This window comes from Triturus cristatus, chromosome 1_1, assembly GCF_964204655.1.
Source record: "Triturus cristatus chromosome 1_1, aTriCri1.1, whole genome shotgun sequence".
Taxonomy (NCBI): Eukaryota; Metazoa; Chordata; class Amphibia; order Caudata; family Salamandridae; genus Triturus; species Triturus cristatus.
Window position 1 is genome coordinate 52,129,320 of NC_140579.1, and position 27,946 is coordinate 52,157,265.

Here is a 27,946-nt window from a genome sequence, read left to right on the forward strand (position 1 = left end):
TGACAGGAAAAATGCCTTCCTGAAAATATATGGTGCCTCAATTTTATTTTTATTTTTACGTGACTATTTTTATACAACTGGAAAGGCAACGAAATAAAGTGATTTCCCGAAACTCAGGCCTCCTGTGTGCTCACCCTATGACTTGTGTGAAAAATCACCTGACTTCAAGGTCAGCAACTTGGCTTGGCTTCTGAGCACTAGACATCTCAAGACCTTCAGATAAAACTTCGCCCCCTTTATTATCTGTGATTTTTGGAGAGGCCTTTGTTAGCAGGGTCTTAAAGGGAAAAGAGTGGTACACACTAATTGTAAATTCTTCGATTTATGTATAAATTGCTCTTAAAAGTGTCACAATCGTGCTTTCAGTTACTTTAAAGCACTATATTGTCATCTGCCATTGCTTCCAAACTGCAAGAATCCTTCGGTCCCTCGGGATACCTCAGTGTAGGACACATGTTCCAGGCGTATCCTCTGTGTGTTCATCTTTTCCAATGAATGTGTCGCACCGCGTACACTTCAAAGTGGTTGCAGTAAACGGTCTATTAATGCTCCTTGCATGCAAATGAATCAATAAGAAGAGAGGGCAGTGCTTTAATGAAATAAGATCACAGAAATAAAACAATTAAAGTAAATGCTTAGCATTCCCTGCCCGCTTTATCTTGATTCATAATTTGATGAGAACTGGATATGCTGAACAAGGCCTGAATATTAATTAATCACACCTATATTAATTAGAGGGAGAGTCTGACCTTCAAACAAAACCGCATATTTAGCAGTTTACTCTTAGAAATGAAACACCCACTAGGGTTTGTATAAAGGCTCAAACATACAGCCATGGCACCAGCCCCCTCCACCCTCCACTCTCCTCCTCAGTGCCTCTCTACAGGGTAAGCAGTCCTTCTGGAGCATCATGTCTTACCTCCATCATAGTGCTGGTTCCAGCCGGATCCTCAACAGCTGGTGGTGGAGCCAGCTTTGGAGGCTTCCAAGGCAGTTTTGGAGGGTTTCAAGGGGTCTTTAAGAATGAAGTGATTGGGAGCCAACCCAGCAACGAGGGCCTCCTTTCTGCTGGGGAGAAGCAGACCATGCAAAACCTCAATGACCGTCTTGCTAGCTATCTGGAGAAAGTCAAACAACTGGAATGTGCCAACCTGGAGCTTGAGAACAAAATCAAGGACTGGTATGCAAAGCACCCCGCGCCAGTCGCTCGCGACTACAGCAAATATTATGCCATAATCGCAGAGCTGGAAAAAAAGGTAGGAAAATTATAAATCATTATAAACTTGGCCTCATGATGTACATGATTACGTCATTCCTTGCTAGTGCTGGCGTGTGTAATGCAGAAATTGACTGTTACTTTCTAAGTGTATGGAGCGGAGGGTTTGTCTCATAGTTTCGGGTAGGGTTTACTCAGAGTACAGAACACTTTCTTCTCTTGATGTGTAAAGAAGGGCGCTCTTTGTCCGTATTTCATCACTGCAGTTACTTGCCAACACGCCCTATTTATGAACCCACAACGTCCTTGAATGAAACTGTGACCAATCTCTAGTAAACACCGGATTATTAAAAGTTCCCATGCTGTCTGAAAGACTGCTTCCCTGCTGTAAATATCTGTAGTTCCTTTCGTGATCATCAGAGATAAATTACAGGCAAATCTGTTTTCGAGGTGGCTGTTAGGTCATCGATTGGGCCGTTCAGCCATGTTTTGTGGGTACCACGTGACTCCATGCTGTCTGAGGCTTTATTTTAGCACATGTTGATTTAATGCACACTTGAAATTGGAACCGGCGATAATTATCGGTAAGCGCACTTAGCGCTAGGATAATTATCGCCGGATAGCGTTGATTTTTATCGCTGAGATAGCGTGCTATTAGCAACGCTTATCTCAATAGCGATAAAAATCCTCACGCTAAGTGGCTAACGTGAGATTATCGCTGGAAACCCAGCGATAATCTCACGTTAGCTTGTTGATAGGGACAGACAAACTTAGCCATGATATCCACCTTACATAGGATATAATGGCTTAGTCAGAAAACTACCAGACGTAAAAAAGCAGCGTTAACCTAGGTTAGCGCTGCTTTTTTTGTCTCTAACAGGGTTAGCGATATTCTAGATAATAGGAGAAATGTCGCTTATCGACATTTCTCCTATTAGTTTACTCTGGAACGCCCCCTTTGCATCTCATTAGAGATTCAAGGGGAAGCGTAGAGTAAAAGGGTGCTAACATGCGAATTTGCATGTTAGCACCCTGTTGTTGATAGGGTGCTAGTTTTATCTCTGCTTTTTTGTCTTTTAAAGCCCTTGTTGATATGCCCCTTAGTTTTCTTAAATACGGTCATTTCAATGATATTGATTGTGTAAAGGGATCAGAGGAGACAATGTCGCATTGCGACCAGAGCGGCCGACTTTGGAAATGAAAACCAGGTTCGAGTCCCAGCATTAGCTCAACATCCTATGATAGATATCTGGGCCAATCATGTCATCTCCCGGAGCCTAAACGATGCATGTGATCTTGTGCAATGTAACTGGTGCTCATTTAAAGCGCACGCATACATTCGGGTCGAGCTTGCGTCCTCGAGCAATATAAAACTGCAACAATAGCTGAAAGATGGTTTTCTAAGTTATGAAGCCACAGGGTGTCTTTATGGATAGTGCAAGATGGTGCCTGGAATATTAATTACAAGAGGGAACGGGGGAACTGGATACTATGTGCATGCACCAGATGTCTGTGCAGATACTCACTGAACCGCCAGAAATGCTCAATCAAAAGTGTAAATGTCAATCATTATTTTTTTAGAAGAATTATTGACTTTTGTTTTTGAAGGTCAGAATATTTCCCCTTTTGGAAATGACGCTCCACCCGCTGCACCATGACCTTCCACTGTGACCATCTATTGTCTTCCAGATCATTGCCACATCTATTGATAATGCCAGGATCGTCCTGCAAATCGACAATGCCAGACTGGCTGCTGAAGACTTCAAACTGAAGTAAGTCTGCCATTTCCCCCATCAGGGGCAATGACTTAGCAACGAGGCAGAGTCATCCAAATGCTAAAATACCCTTGACTGTCTTCACCTTCCTTTCCTCACCGCCAATTCATCCGCACAGCCTTGCCTAGAGTAGACTAGATCACTGGCACACTTTGATTCGGTGTTGCAATACTTGCTCGCCCTTTCAAAAGGATATCACCATTGCCACATGGACTCTTTCTAACATTGCCGGGCACACCAGGACCACCGCTTGTCAATAAAAGTATAAACAAGTATCCAAGAAGCACTGATCCCTCCCATATATACCTCTTAAATCTTGAAATCTTAGGGCCTGATTTAGACCCTCACTGATGGACCACATTCCATCAGGGTGGGTGGGGACATCTCCTCCACCCCCATGACCATGACCTTGTGAGTCACAGAGAATTTGGCTCGTCAGACAAGGTCCAATCTCAGGACTCACATGTGGTAACTCTCAAACATTCAAATGTACCTCTCTTTTTCCACTCTTTACCTCACCCTTTTGCCTCACAAAGGTCACTCAATTTCTGCATGTCTTCTTATCTCAGTGACTACTTTCCACCTCACCCACCTTCTTCATTATATCCCCACCTAATACCCATTCAAATACGTTTCAAAACAATAAATAGAGCAATTATGTTTACTTTGAACCTATATATTTTCTTTAAAATGAATTGTCTTTAAATTACATTTTCTTGTCTTTCCACTTGTGAAATAATCCTTCTTCAAGAGATAAGTACAAGATTAGGGTTCGCTCACTGAAACTACACACAGGTGGATTACATGCTTGAATTATTCTCAATAACTGCGATCACTTCAAAATATATACCGATGACTCCTATGTGGATAGTGTGGATGGAATGCATTGCACCGACTACACTGGATAGCTATGCTGTGCTGCCCAATTATATACTCATGTGGAGAGTGTGGATGGAATGCATTGCACCGACTGCCGTGGTTAGCTATGCTGTGCTGCCCAATTATATACTCATGTGGAGAGTGTGGATGGAAAGCATTGTACCGACTGCCGTGGATAGCTATGCTGTGCTGCCCAATTATATACTCATGTGGAGAGTGTGGATGGAATGCATTGCACCGACTTCCGTGGATAGCTATGCTGTGCTGCACAATTATATACTCATGTGGAGAGTGTGGATGGAATGCATTGCACCGACTTCACCGGATAGCTATGCAGTGCTGCACAATTATATACTCATGTGGAGAGTGTGGATGGAATGCATTGCACCGACTTCACCGGATAGCTATGCTGTGCTGCACAATTATATACTCATGTGGTGAGTGTGGATGGAATGCATTGCACCGACTGCCGTGGTTAGCTATGCTGTGCTGCACAATTATATACTCATGTGAAGAGTGTGGATGGAATGCATTGCACCGACTTCACCGGATAGCTATGCTGTGCTGCACAATTATATACTCATGTGGAGAGTGTGGATGGAATGCATTGCACTGACTGCCGTGGTTAGCTATCCTGTGCTGCACAATTATATACTCATGTGGAGAGTGTGGATGGAATGCATTGCACCGACTTCCGTGGATAGCTATGCTGTGCTGCACAATTATATACTCATGTGGAGAGTGTGGATGGAATGCATTGCACCGGCTTCACTGGATAGCTATGCTGTGCTGCACAATTATATACTCATGTGGAGAGTGTGGATGGAATGCATTGCACCGACTTCACTGGATAGCTATGCTGTGCTGCACAATTATATACTCATGTGGAGAGTGTGGATGGAATGCATTGCACCGACTGCCGTGGTTAGCTATGCAGTGCTGCACAATTATATACTCATGTGGAGAGTGTGGATGGAATGCATTGCACCGACTTCACCGGATAGCTATGCTGTGCTGCACAATTATATACTCATGTGGAGAGTGTGGATGGAATGCATTGCACCGACTGCCGTGGTTAGCTATGCTGTGCTGCACAATTATATACTCATGTGGAGAGTGTGGATGGAATGCATTGCACCGACTTCACCGGATAGCTATGCTGTGCTGCACAATTATATACTCATGTGGAGAGTGTGGATGGAATGCATTGCACCGACTTCACCGGATAGCTATGCTGTGCTGCACAATTATATACTCATGTGGAGAGTGTGGATGGAATGCATTGCACCGACTGCCGTGGTTAGCTATGCTGTGCTGCACAATTATATACTCATGTGGAGAGTGTGGATGGAATGCATTGCACCGACTTCACCGGATAGCTATGCTGTGCTGCACAATTATATACTCATGTGAAGAGTGTGGATGGAATGCATTGCACCGACTGCCGTGGTTAGCTATGCTGTGCTGCACAATTATATACTCATGTGGAGAGTGTGGATGGAATGCATTGCACCGACTGCCTTGGTTAGCTATGCTGTGCTGCACAATTATATACTCATGTGGAGAGTGTGGATGGAATGCATTGCACCGACTTCACCGGATAGCTATGCTGTGCTGCACAATTATATACTCATGTGGAGAGTGTGGATGGAATGCATTGCACCGACTGCCGTGGTTAGCTATGCTGTGCTGCACAATTATATACTCATGTGGACAGCGTGGATAAAATGCATTGCACCAACTGCCGTGGATAGCTATGCTGTGCTGCCCAATTATATACTCATGTGGAGAGTGTGGATGGAATGCATTACACCGACTACACTGGATAGCTATGCTGTGCTGCCCAATTATATACTCATGTGGAGAGTGTGGATGGAATGCATTGCACCGACTGCCGTGGTTAGCTATGCTGTGCTGCCCAATTATATACTCATGTGGAGAGTGTGGATGGAATGCATTGCACCGACTGCCGTGGATAGCTATGCTGTGCTGCCCAATTATATACTCATGTGGAGAGTGTGGATGGAATGCATTGCACCGACTTCCGTGGATAGCTATGCTGTGCTGCACAATTATATACTCATGTGGAGAGTGTGGATGGAATGCATTGCACCGACTTCACCGGATAGCTATGCAGTGCTGCACAATTATATACTCATGTGGAGAGTGTGGATGGAATGCATTGCACCGACTTCACCGGATAGCTATGCTGTGCTGCAAAATTATATACTCATGTGGAGAGTGTGGATGGAATGCATTGCACCGACTGCCGTGGTTAGCTATGCTGTGCTGCACAATTATATACTCATGTGGAGAGTGTGGATGGAATGCATTGCACCGACTTCACCGGATAGCTATGCTGTGCTGCACAATTATATACTCATGTGGAGAGTGTGGATGGAATGCATTGCACCGACTGCCGTGGTTAGCTATCCTGTGCTGCACAATTATATACTCATGTGGAGAGTGTGGATGGAATGCATTGCACCGACTTCCGTGGATAGCTATGCTGTGCTGCACAATTATATACTTATGTGGAGAGTGTGGATGGAATGCATTGCACCGGCTTCACTGGATAGCTATGCTGTGCTGGATGGAATGCATTGCACCGGCTTCACTGGATAGCTATGCTGTGCTGCACAATTATATACTCATGTGGAGAGTGTGGATGGAATGCATTGCACCGACTTCACTGGATAGCTATGCTGTGCTGCACAATTATATACTCATGTGGAGAGTGTGGATGGAATGCATTGCACCGACTGCCGTGGTTAGCTATGCTGTGCTGCACAATTATATACTCATGTGGAGAGTGTGGATGGAATGCATTGCACCGACTTCACCGGATAGCTATGCCGTGCTGCACAATTATATACTCATGTGGAGAGTGTGGATGGAATGCATTGCACCGACTGCCGTGGTTAGCTATGCTGTGCTGCACAATTATATACTCATGTGGAGAGTGTGGATGGAATGCATTGCACCGACTTCACCGGATAGCTATGCTGTGCTGCACAATTATATACTCATGTGGAGAGTGTGGATGGAATGCATTGCACCGACTTCACCGGATAGCTATGCTGTGCTGCACAATTATATACTCATGTGGAGAGTGTGGATGGAATGCATTGCACCGACTGCCGTGGTTAGCTATGCTGTGCTGCACAATTATATACTCATGTGGAGAGTGTGGATGGAATGCATTGCACCGACTTCACCGGATAGCTATGCTGTGCTGCACAATTATATACTCATGTGGAGAGTGTGGATGGAATGCATTGCACCGACTGCCGTGGTTAGCTATGCTGTGCTGCACAATTATATACTCATGTGGAGAGTGTGGATGGAATGCATTGCACCGACGGCCGTGGTTAGCTATGCTGTGCTGCACAATTATATACTCATGTGGAGAGTGTGGATGGAATGCATTGCACCGACTTCACCGGATAGCTATGCTGTGCTGCACAATTATATACTCATGTGGAGAGTGTGGATGGAATGCATTGCACCGACTTCACTGGATAGCTATGCTGTGCTGCACAATTATATACTCATGGGGAAAGTGTGGATGGAATGCATTGCACCGACTGCCGTGGTTAGCTATGCTGTGCTGCACAATTATATACTCATGTGGAGAGTGTGGATGGAATGCATTGCACCGACTTCACCGGATAGCTATGCTGTGCTGCACAATTATATACTCATGTGGAGAGTGTGGATGGAATGCATTGCACCGACGGCCGTGGTTAGCTATGCTGTGCTGCACAATTATATACTCATGTGGAGAGTGTGGATGGAATGCATTGCACCGACTTTACCGGATAGCTATGCTGTGCTGCACAATTATATACTCATGTGGAGAGTGTGGATGGAATGCATTGCACCGACTTCACCGGATAGCTATGCTGTGCTGCACAATTATATACTCATGTGGAGAGTGTGGATGGAATGCATTGCACCGACTGCCGTGGTTAGCTATGCTGTGCTGCACAATTATATACTCATGTGGAGAGTGTGGATGGAATGCATTGCACCGACTTCACCGGATAGCTATGCTGTGCTGCACAATTATATACTCATGTGGAGAGTGTGGATGGAATGCATTGCACCGACTGCCGTGGTTAGCTATGCTGTGCTGCACAATTATATACTCATGTGGAGAGTGTGGATGGAATGCATTGCACCGACGGCCGTGGTTAGCTATGCTGTGATGCAAAATTATATACTCATGTGGAGAGTGTGGATGGAATGCATTGCACCGACTTCACCGGATAGCTATGCTGTGCTGCACAATTATATACTCATGTGGAGAGTGTGGATGGAATGCATTGCACCGACTGCCGTGGTTAGCTATGCTGTGCTGCACAATTATATACTCATGTGGACAGCGTGGATGAAATGCATTGCACCGACTGCCGTGGATAGCTATGCTGTGCTGCCCAATTATATACTCATGTGGAGAGTGTGGATGGAATGCATTGCACCGACTTCCGTGGATAGCTATGCTGTGCTGCACAATTATATACTCATGTGGAGAGTGTGGATGGAATGTATTGAACTTACGTACGTCGTTAGCTATGCTGTGCTGCCCAATTAAAAACTCATGTGGAGAGTGTGGATGGAATGCATTGCACCGACTGGCATGGATAGCTATGCTGTGCTGCACAATTATATACTCATGTGGAGAGTGTGGATGGAATGCATTGCACCGACTTCACCGGATAGCTATGCTGTGCTGCACAATTATATACTCATGTTGATAGTGTGGAAGGAATGCATTGCACCGACTTCACTGGATAGCTATGCTGTGCTGCACAATTATATACTCATGTGGAGAGTGTGGATGGAATGCATTGCACCGACTGCCATGGATAGCTATGCTGTGCTGCACAATTATATACTCATGTGGAGAGTGTGGATGGAATGCATTGCACCGACTTCACCGGATAGCTATGCTGTGCTGCACAATTATATACTCATGTGGAGAGTGTGGATGGAATGCATTGCACCGACTGCCGTGGTTAGCTATGCTGTGCTGCACAATTATATACTCATGTGGAGAGTATGGAGGGAATGCATTGCACCGACTCCCGTGAATAGCTATGCTGTGCTGCACAATTATATACTCATGTGGAGAGTGTGGATGGAATGCATTGCACTGACGTACGTGGTTAGCTATGCTGTACTGCCTAATTATATACTCATGTGGAGAGTGTGGATGGAATGCATTGCACCGACTGCCGTGGATAGCTATGCTGTGCTGCCCAATTATATACTCATGTGGAGAGTGTGGATGGAATGCATTGCACCGACTTCCGTGGATAGCTATGCTGTGCTGCACAATTATATACTCATGTGGAGAGTGTGGATGGAATGCATTGCACCGACTTCACCGGATAGCTATGCAGTGCTGCACAATTATATACTCATGTGGAGAGTGTGGATGGAATGCATTGCACCGACTTCACCGGATAGCTATGCTGTGCTGCACAATTATATACTCATGTGGAGAGTGTGGATGGAATGCATTGCACCGACTGCCGTGGTTAGCTATGCTGTGCTGCACAATTATATACTCATGTGGAGAGTGTGGATGGAATGCATTGCACCGACTTCACCGGATAGCTATGCTGTGCTGCACAATTATATACTCATGTGGAGAGTGTGGATGGAATGCATTGCACCGACTGCCGTGGTTAGCTATCCTGTGCTGCACAATTATATACTCATGTGGAGAGTGTGGATGGAATGCATTGCACCGACTTCCGTGGATAGCTATGCTGTGCTGCACAATTATATACTCATGTGGAGAGTGTGGATGGAATGCATTGCACCGGCTTCACTGGATAGCTATGCTGTGCTGCACAATTATATACTCATGTGGAGAGTGTGGATGGAATGCATTGCACCGACTTCACTGGATAGCTATGCTGTGCTGCACAATTATATACTCATGTGGAGAGTGTGGATGGAATGCATTGCACCGACTGCCGTGGTTAGCTATGCTGTGCTGCACAATTATATACTCATGTGGAGAGTGTGGATGGAATGCATTGCACCGACTTCACCGGATAGCTATGCCGTGCTGCACAATTATATACTCATGTGGAGAGTGTGGATGGAATGCATTGCACCGACTGCCGTGGTTAGCTATGCTGTGCTGCACAATTATATACTCATGTGGAGAGTGTGGATGGAATGCATTGCACGGACTTCACCGGATAGCTATGCTGTGCTGCACAATTATATACTCATGTGGAGAGTGTGGATGGAATGCATTGCACCGACTTCACCGGATAGCTATGCTGTGCTGCACAATTATATACTCATGTGGAGAGTGTGGATGGAATGCATTGCACCGACTGCCGTGGTTAGCTATGCTGTGCTGCACAATTATATACTCATGTGGAGAGTGTGGATGGAATGCATTGCACCGACTTCACCGGATAGCTATGCTGTGCTGCACAATTATATACTCATGTGGAGAGTGTGGATGGAATGCATTGCACCGACTGCCGTGGTTAGCTATGCTGTGCTGCACAATTATATACTCATGTGGAGAGTGTGGATGGAATGCATTGCACCGACGGCCGTGGTTAGCTATGCTGTGCTGCACAATTATATACTCATGTGGAGAGTGTGGATGGAATGCATTGCACCGACTTCACCGGATAGCTATGCTGTGCTGCACAATTATATACTCATGTGGAGAGTGTGGATGGAATGCATTGCACCGACTTCACTGGATAGCTATGCTGTGCTGCACAATTATATACTCATGGGGAAAGTGTGGATGGAATGCATTGCACCGACTGCCGTGGTTAGCTATGCTGTGCTGCACAATTATATACTCATGTGAAGAGTGTGGATGGAATGCATTGCACCGACTTCACCGGATAGCTATGCTGTGCTGCACAATTATATACTCATGTGGAGAGTGTGGATGGAATGCATTGCACCGACGGCCGTGGTTAGCTATGCTGTGCTGCACAATTATATACTCATGTGGAGAGTGTGGATGGAATGCATTGCACCGACTTTACCGGATAGCTATGCTGTGCTGCACAATTATATACTCATGTGGAGAGTGTGGATGGAATGCATTGCACCGACTTCACCGGATAGCTATGCTGTGCTGCACAATTATATACTCATGTGGAGAGTGTGGATGGAATGCATTGCACCGACTGCCGTGGTTAGCTATGCTGTGCTGCACAATTATATACTCATGTGGAGAGTGTGGATGGAATGCATTGCACCGACTTCACCGGATAGCTATGCTGTGCTGCACAATTATATACTCATGTGGAGAGTGTGGATGGAATGCATTGCACCGACTGCCGTGGTTAGCTATGCTGTGCTGCACAATTATATACTCATGTGGAGAGTGTGGATGGAATGCATTGCACCGACGGCCGTGGTTAGCTATGCTGTGATGCACAATTATATACTCATGTGGAGAGTGTGGATGGAATGCATTGCACCGACTTCACCGGATAGCTATGCTGTGCTGCACAATTATATACTCATGTGGAGAGTGTGGATGGAATGCATTGCACCGACTGCCGTGGTTAGCTATGCTGTGCTGCACAATTATATACTCATGTGGACAGCGTGGATGAAATGCATTGCACCGACTGCCGTGGATAGCTATGCTGTGCTGCCCAATTATATACTCATGTGGAGAGTGTGGATGGAATGCATTGCACCGACTTCCGTGGATAGCTATGCTGTGCTGCACAATTATATACTCATGTGGAGAGTGTGGATGGAATGTATTGAACTTACGTACGTGGTTAGCTATGCTGTGCTGCCCAATTAAAAACTCATGTGGAGAGTGTGGATGGAATGCATTGCACCGACTGGCATGGATAGCTATGCTGTGCTGCACAATTATATACTCATGTGGAGAGTGTGGATGGAATGCATTGCACCGACTTCACCGGATAGCTATGCTGTGCTGCACAATTATATACTCATGTTGATAGTGTGGAAGGAATGCATTGCACCGACTTCACTGGATAGCTATGCTGTGCTGCACAATTATATACTCATGTGGAGAGTGTGGATGGAATGCATTGCACCGGCTTCACTGGATAGCTATGCTGTGCTGCACAATTATATACTCATGTGGAGAGTGTGGATGGAATGCATTGCACCGACTGCCATGGATAGCTATGCTGTGCTGCACAATTATATACTCATGTGGAGAGTGTGGATGGAATGCATTGCACCGACTTCACCGGATAGCTATGCTGTGCTGCACAATTATATACTCATGTGGAGAGTGTGGATGGAATGCATTGCACCGACTGCCGTGGTTAGCTATGCTGTGCTGCACAATTATATACTCATGTGGAGAGTATGGAGGGAATGCATTGCACCGACTCCCGTGAATAGCTATGCTGTGCTGCACAATTATATACTCATGTGGAGAGTGTGGATGGAATGCATTGCACTGACGTACGTGGTTAGCTATGCTGTACTGCCTAATTATATACTCATGTGGAGAGTGTGGATGGAATGCATTGCACCGACTTCCGTGAATAGCTATGCTGTGCTGCACAATTCTTTGCTGTAGGGAGGTCTTCTGAACGGGAAAGAGTTTCCTCGTGGTTAAGATGAGAAGAATATCACAACTCAGTTACCTTGATTCTTTCGCATTAAGGATGTCCCTTTTACTGTCAGATGAGTAGCACAGCATTCAGACCCTTAACCCTTTAGAATAACGATCGGAAGAATCCTAAATGCTCAGACTTTTCCCTGCATATTTGGAATTCAGGCCACATAGCGCCCACTACAAACTCCCTCCTTCTAGGAGATATTAGCAGGCGCTAGCTTGTAAGCAATGCAATGGGAATGGTTTCATTCCTATTTGGTCTTTTCTTAGCTAACAGAAAATATCAGAAGTGCAAAAACCATAAGATCCGTCTAAACCTTGTTCTTGTATTTGCTGTGGCAATGGTCATATTTGACTAGTGTGGTGGGAGGTTTGTAAGACACTAATCTTGCATTCAAAGTCCAAAACAAACTGAAGGATATTTAAAGAGAAATTACATATTTCTTCAATGAAGACATTTCTTTGTTATAGATGTCTTCCACAATATTGTACTTGTACATCTTTATAAAAGCACACAGACTTAGTTGCACCTTTGAAGTGTCACAGGGCTTCTGGCAATGTGCTGTTGCAAACTTTCACTGACGCACTTGGACCCTCAGATGTTAGAACTTGCTGTTTCAGATGTGGCTTACCTTGGCTGTTATTCACCTCTAGTTTCTTTCTTTTCCAGGTATGAGAATGAGCTGTCCCTGCGCCAGAGCGTGGAGGCTGACACCAACGGGTTGCGCAAGGTGCTCGATGAGTTGACCAGGGCCAAGTGTGACCTTGAGGGAGAGGTGGAGAACCTGACGGAGGAGCTGTCTTGCCTCAAGAAGAACCACGAAGAAGTAAGAGCAATGTGGCATGAAGGTGCTGGGATTGACATAGATGGAATCCTATAACGTGATACACGCCTTTGAAACGCGCTTTCTGATTTATTAAAGTTGTCCTAGAGTTGTGTCAGACAATCTACCTACGGCCATTGCACTGACATGCAGCTTATCGTCTACGGTTTGCATGGCACGTCAGAAACACCTAAGCAGTGGAAAGCATCCCATCTTTTCTCCTAGTCTTGCTCTAAGAAGAATATATATTGTGGTGCTCTCCAGAAAATTAGCTGTGGCAGCACTGTTGTTTCTTAACCTGTTGCATTCCTAGACAGGTTTCAGGTATTTAATGTTAGGTAAGTTGATGGTGGAGAGAGGATATCTTTAGAGGATGGACTAACATTGACCTGAATATTCCAATCATTTTTGGAAGCCAGGGAAAGAATCAGATGGACAAACAAGGAAGTGTAAATGCATTACATTGGAAAACATTAATATATATGATTCAGGTGTCAACAGCATGGGGACTCAGGACTGAGTGATTTGGGCACTTCAGACAGGAGTGCTCAGCAATGGAGTGGAAACTCATTCATTTGACCTCAGAGCCCCGGTTACTGAACCACGACTGTTTGCGAGGGCACGTGTCATTCTTCTTCTTAGGCGATGTCTTCTTTCTGTCAGCTATATATCCTTATAATTGAGCTCATCCCCTGCCATGTATTTTTTGAGTAATCCACATTGCCTTTTTTCTGCTGGACCATATATCTTTCACACAAGACAACAAATCTTTATTTTAGCTAGTCTAGATTTCCATTTTTTGCGATACCACAGTGTGTTCTTCTTGGTAGACCACATTGCCTTCCTAGTAGGATATTTCCTTCTGCTAGACAAGATCACATTTTCCTGTTAAACCTTTCCTCCTAAGCCACATCTGCTTCATTTTGTCTGGATACATCTCCTCTGAGTGAATCGTCTTCATGTTAGGATAGATCTCCTTCCTATACCATATCTCCGTTTTCCAGACCACAGCTCCCTCTCCCAATGATAGACCACATCTCCTACATTCCGTTTGTTCACATTTCCTACGGGTAGATGAAATCTCTCTTTGATAGATATACATTCCTGCTAGATCATAACCCCTCCAAGCCACATTTTTTTCATACTAGACCATAGATCCTCCCGGCCTGTGACAGGTCTTTTTATTCACGACTATACTGTTTTCTAATACAGCATCAGTTTTTCACTTACACTGTGTAGCCTTCTCTCAGACCACACATGCATATACGCTCCAATAATAACCAGTCTTTAAAGCACTTCAAACTAGGCGGTGCTATTACTAGTAGATACCATTTCCAAATTTAATGATACTCAATTGAGTAACTTCAAAAGAGTGAAACACAGAGTTGGGACTGTGAAGGATTTAGAACCTGTGACTTTCAAGCTGTGCCAGATCTCAGCAGCAATCAATTAACCCGAGCCATCTGCCTGCATCTAGCCTGGGTCTCCTCACCAGCACAACTCAAAACCTTCTCGCCAAGCAACACCACTTCCCATATCTAGACTACAACCTGCCTGCAATTGTGTCTATTAAATCAAACACAACAATTCATCTGCTGCTGTCAAAGAACTAAAAATATGCACTGAGGATAATGCCCAAGGTGGCACTTAAAATAAAAAAAGCAGTGTTATAATTTAAAAGTGTATCTACTGATATCCCCTTTGGAGACGTAGATGCAACTATAAAATCCATCAACAGGGCTTTGCTGATAGTGGTGTTTGATGTGTGATGATCCGCAGCAGCCAACGAGGTTATGATTCGTTAGTGAAAGTAACCAAGCATGTGAATTAGTAGTGGCAGGAGGAATAGCAGCTGCAACCACTAACATAACCTTTGGTACCTCTGGCACTGCTCCTGGCATCACTGTCAGGGATCACAGGAGACTGGGAGGAATACAGTAAATATAGTTCAAAGAGCCATACTTCTGCTTGTAATGTACAATCATTGATCCTTGTCTCCCACCTCACAAGCCAATCAGAAGCGCTTGAGGGGCCAAGGCAGGGCCACAGGTCAAACCGGAGATGGTACTGGGATCACATGATGCATGATGTCACTTCTGCTGCCTGTGCCCTGGCATTTTGGTGAATTGACTTATACAAAAGGAATGATAAAAAGAGCAAAAAAAGGTACCATTGTATTCTTGCCTATGGTTAACCCTGAATAATGCCCATGACATACTGCTACTCTTCCCGCAGGAAATGAAGGGACTCCTGGGAGCTGAAGGGCACCTCAGCGTAGAGATGAATGCCGTGCCAGGCATCAACCTGCTGAAGCTCCTCGGCGACATGCGAGGCCAGTACGAGGAGATGGCAGACAAGAGCCGCCGGGATGCCGAAGCAAAGTTCCTGGAAGCGGTGAGGAGGGAATGAATGTCCTGTGGGCTGTGGGATAAGAAGGACTGAACTATGGAAAACCGAGATATTTCCAAAGAAACTATTGCCCCCTGAAATACCCATAAGGCTGTTCCGAAGTCAGCCTCATCCCAGACCCTACATAATATGTCACTGACTACGGTTTACCGCCCACACAGAGTCCCCACAGATCAGTCTGGGAGGAAGTGCTTTTTAAATATGAAATTTGCATATATTTTTCTCCTGACTGTAAAGACATAGACTATTTAAAAAGACAGGAATGGAATATGCCCGAGTAATTTCCTGTGGCTGGGATAAATTTAAGAAGTCCATCACTTTTTGTAGTGTCTAAATATGTGACTTTACTCATTCCCATGCTGTCTCTTAGAGCACTGCCCTCAAACAAGAGATCTCCGCTGGGGCTGAGGAGGTCCAGACGAGCAAGAGAGAGATCTATGACTTCAAGCGCTTCCTGCAAGCCTTGGAAATTGACCTGCAGGCGGCTCTCATAATGGTGAGTTGTCTCAATGACTCCAGTTCTTTCTACATGGACCTCGCTGGTGAGAAATCTTTCCAAGCATGTTAGATCCCCCATTCATTGGGGAAGGTCTTGAAGAACCCACGACCATGCTGGAACCACCACTTATATAGCACATAGGTCTCTCTCCTTAGTGTGAATACACTTATATAACTGCCAAGATTCCTAGGTCCACGCGTCGGTATCTGTCCCAGTCCAGTTTATTTCTTCGTTTTCTAGAACTCGTAGTATTGGTTTTACAATGGGATAAAATATACCGAAAGCCCCGGAATGCAAAGACTAAATCTGGACTCGAGCAGCCGGTCAGGCATGGACTCGCGAAACTTGTAAGAGCGGCATTTATTTATATTAGTCAGTCTCTGTAGCTGAATGGGCTTGAATTCTAATGTTGGTAATCTCAGAAAGAAGGAATATAAATGTGACTTTTGAAGTGTGTGTTGACCCTTCAATCTGAATGTTACTCATAGTCGCTTACTATTGAGTCTTCTCTTTAGCAGCGCCAAGAGGCACTTTGGTTTCTAATGCATTCCTTGGAAGTTATCTTTGCCACATTCCTTGTGTATGGAAGTCAAGTTCATTTATAAACTACCATGGGCAATACTCATATATTTTTACTTAATCTCAGAAATGTCACGGATTAATACAAATACCATCTGGGTGGGCAGGAGGCGTTGACAGTGTTGAGGGCCCTTGCTAAGGCAGAGAGAGTGGAGCTGGAGAAGGGTTGCACATTCAGTGGGGTGGCTTTAACATACACACAGCTGCATCCGCAGCTTGGAGTGGTGGTAGTAAGTGCACTGCGTACATACCATGAACTAGCATGGAGACTATTCCAAGGCTGCAGTCACAATGGGAACGAAAAGAAAGCATGAAGCATGTGGGCGTCGTCCCAGCATCTCCCCTCTAATAATGCCCCCATGCAGCCTTAAAGGCATACTGGACCCCTCTTGGGCATGAATGAGAGAGGATGCTCTGACACTGCTAACAACTCCTGCATGTGCTTAGTGGGCAAATGCCTATTTTCTGATAAAAATGCAAAGAAAGGCTTGGTAAAGTGTCACACGTAAATGTACTTGACCGCAGTATATTATTCTGGACTTGGGGGAAGGGATGTAGGCTAGAGCCATTTTTCATCACTTTTGGCCCCTTGAAAGCTAGAACACATTCCCTCGCGTTGTTTCAGGTGTACCTCTTGTCTTTATTAAACACAGAAAAAATCCCTTGAAGCCAACTTGGCAGAAACAGAAGGGACCTACTGCGCCCAGCTGGCACACCTTCAAGAGAAGATCAGCCAACTAGAGGAGGAACTTGAAGGAATCAAGGACGAGATGGAGAACAACATGGCAGAGTACGAGCAACTCCTGGACATCAAGAGCCGGCTGGAGAGGGAGATTGAGACCTACCGGTGCCTGCTGGAGGGTCAGGGCAGGTAAGACGATGGCAAATCCTGAACACCTACACTTTAGCAATACTTAGGTTCCGAGCAAAGTTCTTCACCTGGGATACCACTGCAGTGAAGAAAGGAGCCCTAAATTACCCAAAGAAGTAACATTGGTAACCCTTTGGTAAACCCTCACTCGAAACCTATCTTGTCAGCAGACATCAAGCATTGCGTATAGAATTAAACAACACTCTTAGTCATGTGTATGTAATATGCATGTCATTTCCTTTCAGTTTCAAAGTCGACCAAAAGGCCAAGAGTCATGGCTCTCAGTCATCAAAAGGTGAGCGTCCCTCTCTCTGTTAGCTTTGTTATAAGGCTCGTAAATCACAGTGACGGGCTCTTGCGCCCTTCTCCCATGTGTCTGTTTGAAGTCCTGTCTAGTATAATAAACCCTAGACACCAAGTGGTTCCTATGGGACATATCGTTTCAAGTTGGTAACAGTAGAGCATGTCATGCCACCAGATAAGGGGAGCGCTGGCCTTTGAAAGATTCTAACCTCCACTGCTCAACTTCTCTGTGTGGATTATTAAGAACAGAGATGACTTTGCTCAGCAGGTCCAATACGATGAGGGATTTAAAGGTGAAGTTAAGCCCATCACATTTCTAGGGCATGACATGCCCCACAAAACAAAACACTAGAAACATCTTTTTAGTTTTATTTTTTCCAGTGTAACTTCTGGCACCTTTTTCCAACTTTAAAAGCTAAAGTTATCATTGGTGGCAGCCATCTTGTTCTCTCTTTCCTTTGCTCTGATGGCGCTAACGAGGTGTGTGTGTGGGTGTGAGTGCTCCATATTAAGTATCAGATTAAATGTGCTTCACCTGTACTTGAGATGTGACAGTGAACACCAAGGATGGAGAAGGATGAAAGTAATACAATGACTGTAATTACACTGGGATTTCGTTTTATGTGCCATTCAATGCCCCATAAATATGTCAGGTTCATTTCTTCTTTAAAGCATGAACATTTCTTTTACATGAACCATAAGTGACACTTAAAACAGGATTTGCATTATATTTCTGCCTGATTAAAAATAACCCTTTTAGCAATGATAATTGCTTTTTTCGACATAAATTATTGAATTAGTCTCAACTTCCAAATGTTTGGAATGAAGCACACCTAGTTATCCGGAGCACTGGACTCCATACATCTGATGTGGTGGGGGCCCCACGCTATCTCAACTTCATTTGTCATATACAAGGTACCTCCTCCCTCAAGCACACACTCACTCCTGATGCCACTGAGTGGCTTCGCTGTGGGATGAATGTGGAGATGACCTTTAGGCTACCTACGACTCCTACGTTGACTGGGTTATGTAAAGACGGTCATCTAAGTCTAGGCATGTTAGAGCCAGAGAGGTCAGGATGGCCCATCAGGAGAACCTTCTCACAAGTCACTTGCACCACTGTTAACGTGTTCTCCTGCACCATTATTAACATGTTAAGATGAGGGGCTCTCATTATAAGTAGAACATTCCCACATGGTGCTTGCACCAACTAGAACATTAACATAAGTCACCAATCAGAATACTTCCATGAGACACATACACCAAATTTAGGGCCTTATTTAGATCTTGACGGTCGAGGGACTCCATCACAGCGGTGACTGATATCCGCCTACTGAATATCCCATAGGATATATTAGGATTTATATTACAGTGGACGGGATATCCCTCGAAGTTGTGACGGAGTAACCCGTCCGTCGATATCTAAATCAGGCCCTTAGTCTTAACGTGATGCACATGCACCAGCGACAATGGTCACATGGCAACCATGCACTAACTAGTCTATTCTCATGAGGTACATGCACCACGCAGACTCTTCACATGAGGCACTTGCACTAACTAGTCTATTCTCATGAGGCATGTGCACCACGCAGACTGTTCACATGAGGCACTTGCACTAGCTAGTCTAGTCTCATGAGGCGCATGCACCACACAGACTCGTCACATGAGGCACTTGCACTAACTAGTCTATTCTCATGAGGCGCATGCACCACGTAGACTCTTCACATGAGGCACCTGTACTAACTAGTCTATTCTCAAGAGGCGCATGCACCACGCAGACTCTTCACATGAGGCACCTGCACTAACTAGTCTATTCTCATGAGACACATGCACCACGCAGACTCTTCACATGAGGCACTTGCACTAACTAGTCTATTCTCATGAGACACATGCACCACGCAGACTCTTCACATGAGGCACTTGCACTAACTAGTCTATTCTCACGAGGCGCTTGCACCACGCAGACTCTTCACATGAGGCACTTGCACTAACTAGTCTATTCTCATGAGACACATGCACCACGCAGACTCTTCACATGAGGCACTTGCACTAACTAGTCTATTATCACAAGGCGCATGCACCACGCAGACTCTTCACATGAAGCACTTGCACTAACTAGACTATTATCATGAGGCGCAAGCACCACGCAGACTCTTCACATGAGGCACTTGCACTAGCTAGTCTATTCTCATGAGGCGCATGCACCACGCAGACTCTTCACATGAGGCACTTGCACTAGCTAGTCTATTCTCATGAGGCGCATGCACCACGCAGACTCTTCACATGAGGCACCTGCACTAACTAGTCTATTCTCATGAGGCGCATGCACCACGCAGACTCTTCACATGAGGCACTTGCACTAACTAGTCTATTCTCATGAGGCACGTGCACCACGCAGACTCTTCACATGAGGCACTTGCACTAACTAGTCTATTCTCATGAGGCACGTGCACCACGCAGACTCTTCACATGAGGCACTTGCACTAACTAGTCTATTCTCATGAGACACGTGCACCATGCAGACTCTTCACATGAGGCACTTGCACTAACTAGTCTATTCTCATGAGGCACGTGCACCACGCAGACTCTTCACATGAGGCACTTGCACTAACTAGCCTATTCTCATGAGGCGCATGCACCACGCAGACTCTTCACATGAGGCACCTGCACTAACTAGTCTATTCTCATGAGACACATGCACCACGCAGACTCTTCACATGAGGCACTTGCACTAACTAGTCTATTCTCATGAGACACATGCACCACGCAGACTCTTCACATGAGGCACTTGCACTATCTAGTCTATTCTCATGAGGCGCATGCACCACGCAGACTCTTCACATGAGGCACCTGCACTAACTAGTCTATTCTCATGAGGCGCATGCACCACGCAGACTCTTCACATGAGGCACTTGCACTAACTAGTCTATTCTCATGAGGCACGTGCACCATGCAGACTCTTCACATGAGGCACTTGCACTAACTAGTCTATTCTCATGAGGCGCATGCACCACGCAGACTCTTCACATGTGGCACCTGTACTAACTAGTGTATACTTATGAGGCACGTCCAGCATGCAGACTCTTCACATGAGGCACTTGCACTAACTAGTCTATTCTCATGAGGCACATGCACCACGCAGACTCTTCACATGAGGCACTTGCACTAACTAGTCTATTCTCACGAGGCGCTTGCACCACGCAGACTCTTCACATGAGGCACTTGCACTAACTAGTCTATTCTCATGAGACACATGCACCACGCAGACTCTTCACATGAGGCACTTGCACTAACTAGTCTATTATCACAAGGCGCATGCACCACGCAGACTCTTCACATGAAGCACTTGCACTAACTAGTCTATTATCATGAGGCGCAAGCACCACGCAGACTCTTCACATGAGGCACTTGCACTAACTAGTCTATTCTCATGAGGCGCATGCACCACGCAGACTCTTCACATGAGGCACTTGCACTAACCAGTCTATTCTCATGAGACACATGCACCACGCAGACTCTTCACATGAGGCACCTGCACTAACTAGTCAATTCTCATGAGGCACATGCACCACACAGACTCTTCACATGAGGCACTTGCACTAACTAGTCTATTCTCATGAGGCGTATGAACCACGCAGACTTTTCACATGAGGCACTTGCACTAACTAGTGTATTCTGATGAGGCGCGTGCACCACGCAGACTCTTCACATGAGGCACTTGCACTAACTAGTCTATTCTGATGAGGTGCATGCACCACGCAGACTCTTCACATGAGGCACTTGCACTAACTAGTCTATTCTGATGAGGCGCATGCACCACGCAGACTCTTCACATGAGGCACTTGCACTAACTAGTGTATTCTGATGAGGCGCGTGCACCACGCAGACTCTTCACATGAGGCACCTGCACTAACTAGTCTATTCTCATGAGACGCATGCACCATGCAGACTCTTCACATGAGGCACCTGCACTAACAAGCCTATTCTCATGAGACGCATGCACCACGCAGACTCTTCACATGAGGCACTTGCACTAACTAGTCTATTCTCATGAGACGCATGCACCACACAGACTCTTCACATGAGGCACTTGCACTAACTAGTCTATTCTCATGAGGCGCATGCACCACACAGACTTTTCACATGAGGCACTTGCACTAACTAGTCTATTCTCATGAGGCACGTGCACCACGCAGACTCTTCACATGAGGCACTTGCACTAACTAGTCTATTCTGATGAGGCGCGTGCACCACGCAGACTCTTCACATGAGGCACTTGCACTAACTAGTCTATTCTCATGAGGCATGTGCACCACGCAGACTCTTCACATGAGGCACTTGCACTAACTAGTCTATTCTCATGAGGCACGTGTACCACGCAGACTGTTCACATGAGGCACTTGCACTAACTAGTCTATTCTCATGAGGCACGTGCACCACGCAAACTCTTCACATGAGGCACTTGCACTAACTAGTCTATTCTCATGAGGCGCATGCATCAATGTAAACTTATTCGCATGAGGAACATGCGCTAATATCAGCATGTCCAAATGAGCGGCTAGTGACAATATTAGAATGAATATTAGAATATTCGAATGATCCGACGAGGTGCCACCTCAGCACAGCAAACATTCCAATGAAGCACATGCACTAGTGCTCACTTGAGGTAGATGCAGCAGTTACAATGTTCACACGAGGCAGATGTATACGACTTTGAATGTTCACGAGAGGCATGTACATACACTACGAAGAATGTTCACCTCAGGTCACTGCACTAACGTTAGCAAGTTTACACAAGGGTTAAAAACATACAATGAACCATTCACCGGAGGCGCTGACGTCACCGTGAATAAGAGAAATGCAGCCGCATAATAACAGCAATAGTGAACAAGCACAACATTAGCATGCTGAAACGTGAGCAAACGCCAATTTGTACATGATCACATAAGAACCATGCACTATTCTGAAAGTGCTGACATGGGAGACATCTGTGAATGTTCAAGTTAGGGGCGTGTGTCTAGAATGAATGGTTCAAAGAACAGAGATGGGAAAAGGAGATTGCAGTTCTGTCATTAGAATGTTTATATGAGGTACATGTGCATTGTTAAACTATTCACAAAATACATGCTCCAAAATGGGCCCCGTTTGGAAAGCTATTTGCCTACCTGAGTTTAATTTAGGTAACAAAATAATTAATTAATTGGAGAGGGTAACATCCAATTCCTGATTCATAAAGTGAACGCAGAATTCCAAACTTTATCCAACATGTCCACGAGCTTCTCTGTCATTAAACACATCATCTGTTCTCTCAATATATCCTGCCTACATTCTATTGTTCACCTCTTCATTTCTTGTTTCAGCCCCGGAGCCAGTTAGAAGCCGAGTTGTGAAGACCATCGTCCAGGAAGTGATTGATGGCAAAGTGGTTTCGCAAGAGGAGAAACACAGTGAACAGAAAATATAGACAGAAGCTGGGTCTCTGCTTATGGAACCGCTGATCTACCGGTAAACCGACAACAGGATGCACAACCCAGGAGGAGGAACCCCTTCCACAATCCTACACCGCCGCTCTTCTGCTTCTCCTAGGGGGTTTTCAACTCTTCGAACATAACCGCAGAATCTTCTGGACAATTGAATGCACTGAGCGCCACAACAGCAGTCCCCGTGCATACGGGCAAACCAGAAGACACCCAAAATGAGTGAGCGAACACCTAAGAAAACGAGAGGGCGTCCAAGATGTCCATCACGTGGCTTGGTATTGACCAAGGAAGAGTGTTCTTGTTTGGACACTAAATGAATCATCGGTAAACAGCATTCTAAAACTTAGGCCAACTGAGAGCATTTTAAATGCCATACTGGTTGTAAATCTACTTCTGAAGACCTCACAAATCGACACCTCGGCAGCGGCACCAGCTGGGAAGTGTGGCTATTCACTGTATCAAGGCTCTTCCTTTGACCTTAAATCTCTTCCTCTTTGCCTTTCTTTACCACAAAATGTTAATCTTTGTTTCTGTGACATTTTAATTCAATAAACTATTTCTGAATGCAAGATAAAAGGGTGTATTTTCTGACATTTCCCCAATTTAGCTTTTTATCTATTGAGAAATATCATATGACTCAAATGTATGGAAGTTAGAATGCACTGAATCAAAATTGGTACTGAATTTAGTGGTAGACAAAGCGTTTGAAGAACATATGCTCAGAAAAGGAGGACATGTGACAGCAGTGCTCTTAAACAGTGGCGTTTCTTAAAGTGATATTTAGGGATGCATATACAGGACCATGGATAAAACTGAGCTGCGGGTGCAAAGATTAAAGTAACGTTATAGTTAGGTGAATATGTCAGTGACAACATTGATGTTTGAACTAAAAAGAACAACAGGAAATCACCAGTTATAGTTAGCAAAGCTCCGCCATGCCCTGCTTATGACCTTACATATTATATCAATCATGACATGTTCGATCACATCATTTATGATAACTAATGATATCTCAAACACAAAGTTCGGCCTCGGCAGTGGTCGTCCTAGGGCATTTAATGGCTCGGGGAGGGGAGCAGCGTGCCCTCCCTCCCCTTAAATAAACATTGAAGCCTCGGGGTTGGGCTCCCTGTGGCCTTTAATTTAAGATTAAGGCCCCAGCTGCCAATTGTGTTTTGATCCTGAGGGAGTCCTACGAGATCGCAGCAGAAACTACTGATGTTTTGGGGATTTTGGCCTGGGGGGGAGGTCCCTCTGGGTCCCCCCATGAGGCCTAGGGGGGCAGAGTATCCCTACCTTGCCCCCTTATATTTTATTTAATTTCCTACTGCAGAGCATGAGACAAAGTCCCCGAGTTGTGTGACGGTTGCAAGCAACATTTTTATGATGTGGCTGGCAGTCAATCAGTATGACTGCTGCGAGAGCGAATAGGCCCAAAGGAAATAAAGCTCCCTGGGTCAATTGGAATGCTCTGTTTTTAAATTGGCGCTCCAGCAAGAGTATCTCGAGCTACTCACAAACCCAATGGTCCAGATATACAATTATTTTTTACTCTTAATTTTTAATAAAAACCTACCAAATGGATTTACACCAAATCACAAAAAGCGCAATCTGCGTACCATCAGGTGTTTGTTAAGCGCGACTACTCACCCGGAAGGGTCTCAAGGCGCTAGGGTTTGTGGGGGGGGTTCGCAAGTTCCAGTCCATCAAGGAGGGGGTCTGTCGAAGATCCAGGTTTTGAGGTTTCTTGCGAAGATGGAGAGCAATGTTATCTGTCTGAGGTGGAGCGGAAGGTAGTTCCAGGCTCTGGCCGCGCTGAAGGAGAAGGAGTGGTCTCACGATCTGGTCGTTCTTGTGCGGGGGACCACGGCGTACGAGAGTTGGGCTGATCGTAGGGTCCTTTGGGGTGTGTGGAATTTGAGTCGGCTATTTAGGTATGCTGGTCCGGTGTCGTGGAGGGCCTTGTGAGCGTGGGTTATCATCTTGAAGGTGACTCTAGCTTTGATGGGGAGCCAGTGGAGTGTGCGCAGGTGCTGGGAGATGTGGCAGTGTCTTGGCAGGTTGAGGACCAGTCTTGCGGCGGCGTTCTGGATGTTCTGTAGCTAGCGGGTGAGGTTTTTGTTTATTCAGGCATCGAGTGCGTTGCCGTAGTTGAGCCTGCTGGTGACCAGGGCATAAGTGATGGTCTTTCTGTGTTTGAGGGGGATCCATTTGAAGGTCTTACATAGGAGGCGGAGGGTGTGGAAGCAGGAGGACGAGACAGAGTTGATCTAGCGGTCAATTTTGAGCTCTGAGTCCAGGAGGATTCCCAGGTTGCGTGCGTGGTCCGTGGGGGTGGGCGGGCTTCTGAGGGTGGGGGGCCACCAGGTGTCTTTCCAGGCTTCAGGGTTTGGGCTCATGATGAGTACTTCCGTTTTGTTGGTGTTTAGTTGTAGGCAGCTGTTTTTCATCCATTTGGCGACGGCTTCCATGCCTTCTCAAAAGTTGTGTCTGGCGGTGTTGGGTTCGTTGGATAGGGAGAGGATGAGTTGAGTGTCGTCTGCGTATGACACAATGTTGAGTCCGTAAGTTCTGACGATAGGGGCGCGTGGAGTGTACCAAGATCTAACTACCTTCCAAATTTGGTGTAATTCTGTTGAGCAATTTTTGCTGCAGCCCTTCTAAAAGATGTCAATAGTAACTGTATGGGGATTTTGCGTTTTGGTACATCACTGATGACATCACGCAAGCTTCATTTTCCCACATGTAAATTACTATGGCATTAAAGTTCTGACAGTAAGTACAAAAGAGAAGATCAGGCATCATTGCTACCAACACAGAAACAACTACCTTAGGTGTTGAAAACAAGCATTATGTGCAACGTTGACTCTATAGCCTGTACTTTACAGGTTGCATAGTTCACATTAGCAATCAACCACAGGCATATGGGAAACTCTCATTGAGTACGGTGTTCAATCTGTATACAACTGTTCAGAGAAAGCCAAAATAGTGAATGCAAATTCCAAGGCACAGCTTTCATCTGTATCAAACCCCTGACACACACCAAGCCTTCATTAAGAAATGAAGCTGATAAGGAAGTATGGTAAACAGTGTTTACTCTATGGAGAGAGTTCACTCTACACCACACTGTTTGCAAACAGTGACATTCACCACATACTCTAAACATACACCACGCAGCTAAATTTGTTTTTCACTGCAGTGAGGCCTACTCCTTCCATAGGCTAGAATTGGAGTTCCTTAAAACACCTTTTAAGCTGTAATTCATGACTGGAAAGGAGTATCTTCTTCAAGTTTAATATGTTTGGAATGGTGGTGATAAATCCTCTTTAATGGTAAAGCTGGATTTAACAGTGCCATTTGAGAAAAGCCACTTTTAGAAAGTGGACATTTCTCTGCTCTCACTGCTCTGTGTGCCTTGCAGTCTGTCTACAATACAGGTCTGGGCTGGGTGACACTTACACTTTGTGCATTCCCTCTAGACAGGCTCAATACAAGAAGGGCTGGGTGTGACAGGAGATTCATCTGTATTCATCTGCATACTGATAGCCTTCCTGGGCAAGAAGGGGAAATGGTGGCTCACGCTTACATCTAAATAGGTTGTGTCCTGCCCTCACACCAAGCGGTGATTTCTCCCCTATTGGTAGTCTGGAGCCATGGTTGGGCTGAAAGGGATTCCTGTGCACTTCAGAGAGTTCCTTTGAAGTCACACCCTACATCAAAGGCACTTTTGAGTATAAGTACCAGGGCTGTGGCCCTATCAAATCAATATACTACTGGACCTGGGAAAAGCTCTGCTGGAGTAAACACTGCTATGCTGTAAGGATTGCCCCTTTGCTGTGGCTGACTTTTCTGAGGAACTGCTTCTCTGCGTTCCTGTGCTGTTCTGCTGCCTGCTGATCTCTGACCTGCTGAGGACAAGGACTGAACCCATCACACTTGAACGCCAAGGGCTTGTTGGCTTGCCTCCTGTAGTCTGGAGTCTCAGGGACACAAACAACTTCCTGTAATCCTGCTAGTGCTGCTGGCCTCTGCCATCTGATAGTCACACCCTTGCCTGCCTGAGGTGCCCCCTTTTTTTTCTACCTCGACATTTACGCATCGCTTTCAACACCGAAGCAGCGGATGCTGAATGACAGTAATTCTACAGCCGATGCGGCTTGATGCTGATGGACCATGCGGCTCGACATCAACGCAGCGCCTGTATCACAATTGGGTTGAACACTGTAGCTTCCATTGAAAGCGTGCATCAGCGCAAACCGTCGCCCTCCATCTTTGGATCAACGACAACGCAACTCCTCCTCGACACCTCATCTCGAGTCTTCAACATTGACCAAAGCTCCATCCAAGGTATTTCTTCACAGGACCTGCCTGGGTCCTACAGCCGGGTCCGCTGTCGATTGCGGTCGGCTTGAATTTTGACTTTGCACTGGTTCCTCGCGACCTTAAGTAACCTCTTGACTGACAGTGACTTCTAAGCACCTTTTTCATATT

At 45.5% G+C, this 27,946-nt stretch overlaps 1 pseudogene across 1 annotated transcript; it reads left to right on the forward strand.

Moving 5' to 3' along the window:
* The first annotated feature begins 856 nt into the window (after positions 1-856).
* LOC146869350 (keratin, type I cytoskeletal 12-like) lies at positions 857-24,025 on the forward strand (annotated as a pseudogene). The gene is made up of 8 exons (XR_014981042.1): positions 857-1,256; positions 2,906-2,988; positions 13,161-13,317; positions 15,550-15,708; positions 16,094-16,219; positions 17,455-17,672; positions 17,918-17,967; positions 23,336-24,025. The product of XR_014981042.1 is annotated as a keratin, type I cytoskeletal 12-like (transcript).
* The last annotated feature ends 3,921 nt before the right edge of the window (positions 24,026-27,946 follow it).